Here is a 1,944-nt window from a genome sequence, read left to right as displayed (position 1 = left end):
CTGCAGAAGAGATCAATCTTCATTAAAATTAAAATAATTTAGGATTTTTTAAATTTCAAAACTTCTAAACCAGAAATCAATTTGGTTCAAAAGCATTTTAAGTACATTATTCAACTATCAATCTCTTCTCAAGCAACGTAAACACTTTTTTGAATCCAAGATTTAGTTACATTCATGCAACCTTGAGGAGAAAACAAACTATTGTAACGTCTGTGATGTGTCTGTACCAGGTCCTGGAACAGGTTGTTGGCTCAGTTCAGATTATCAGCCTTTAGACCAGAGTTCTGCTCCATTTAGTTTTTCCTGAAAAAAAAAAAACACAAATACCTTAACAATATGATCCAAACAGACAAACATATATTGCATATTGTAACAACAGCAAAATAAATAGATTTTCTTTTGATTAGCAGCGGACCCAGACTCAAAACCTTTTAACTTCTTCAGATGTTCCTGGTGAAACCTGAACAACCCAATATGATGTTGGCCAGAACCAAAACCCAACAAAATCCTTTCTCGAGTCATAACAGTATTTTGTCCCGTTTATTAAGTCTGAGTAAAAAAAAAAACTTTTTTCAAATATGCTGTTCAAACAAATCTATTTTCTTGTCTTTGTGTTTGTTGGAACCTTTTTGTTCTGTTTGCTTTGGATAAAAGCAATCTTACTTTATACAACTGGTTACTTTGGCTTATTTTATTAGTTTATGAAGCAACATTTAAATAGTGTTAGCCTGATTGTTAGCATGTGATTAGCAGCTTTGTAATTGCAAACAACAGCGCAGGCGGAAGTATAAAAGCATCTTCCACTATGAATCATGTTGGTGTCGGGGATCGGATAGGTTGCACAAGTGGGTCTTTGAAGATGCTTTAAAAGACATTTATTTTTCCACAGTAATAAAGAAAATGTGTCAAAGTATTTTTTTTCAGTGTCTCGAGTTCCTGTTCGGGAGTCACGCAGCAGAGAACGTGGTGGTAAATATTTTCCGATTGCATGGTTAATTGAGCATTTTACATTTTATGTAACATCCTCCTCCAGGGGAGGGAGGCTAAAAGTCCCAGAAATGGGTTTAATTTTAAAAGTTTGCTGAATTTAGCCTCAGAAGAAGCAGAGCGACAAGTGGCTTGTTTTAGATGAATGACTCAATGAAGCGTCTTACTTCCAGTTATAGGCCCAAGTTGGGGCAGAGCAACAGGTCCTAAAGGCATGGGAGGAGGCAGGAAACCACCTGAAACAATGATAGTAGAGTTATAGTTTCTGCGAAGCACATACTTTATGTAAAAACCTGAGCTGGACAGCTCTTACCTGCATATCCGGGCATGTTGCCCATTATGTTGTCTGCAGGGGCAACGGGAGGGGGATACACAGCTGGAACATAAAATTAGCAGTTCTGACACTGGATCAAGAGATAACTGAAAACTTCTGTGAGCCATACTGTCTGTACCTGCAGCAACTCCATAACTCAAAGGGCTGAAAGGACAAAAAATAATGAAGACTGTGTAAAACCAATAAAACAAAACATAAAGAGCACAAAAAGATAAAACTTAATGCAATAAAGTGAAAAGGAATTATTTTAGAATGAAAGTAAATGCATAAAAACTCAGGAGAACATGATAAATATGTAAAACAAAAAGTCAATAAAACAGTTGTTATGAATGTGAGAAGTGCTAACTAAGAGTAAGTTTAACTTTTTAGTTTGGTTTTGATGTTGGTGCCTTGGTGATGTAATCGATGTGATGTAATCTATGTGATGTAATGTCCAGTATGTGATCAGTTTTTCACTGAAGTTCAAATGTAAAAAAAAACAGACAAATTTATGTTTTTTTATTTATTAATTTTTTCATGTGTGTGTATTTCTAAATGAGTTTCCAGTTACTGCATTAATTAAAATAGCAGAGCCTCATTTTTACATTTATCAAATCCTCAAGCAGAGATCTGACTTCATGCTC

This window comes from Austrofundulus limnaeus, unplaced genomic scaffold (genome assembly GCF_001266775.1).
Source record: "Austrofundulus limnaeus strain Quisiro unplaced genomic scaffold, Austrofundulus_limnaeus-1.0 Scaffold137, whole genome shotgun sequence".
Taxonomy (NCBI): domain Eukaryota; kingdom Metazoa; phylum Chordata; class Actinopteri; order Cyprinodontiformes; family Rivulidae; genus Austrofundulus; species Austrofundulus limnaeus.
The sequence above is the reverse complement of the archived record's forward strand: the minus strand, read 5'-3'. Positions refer to the sequence as shown.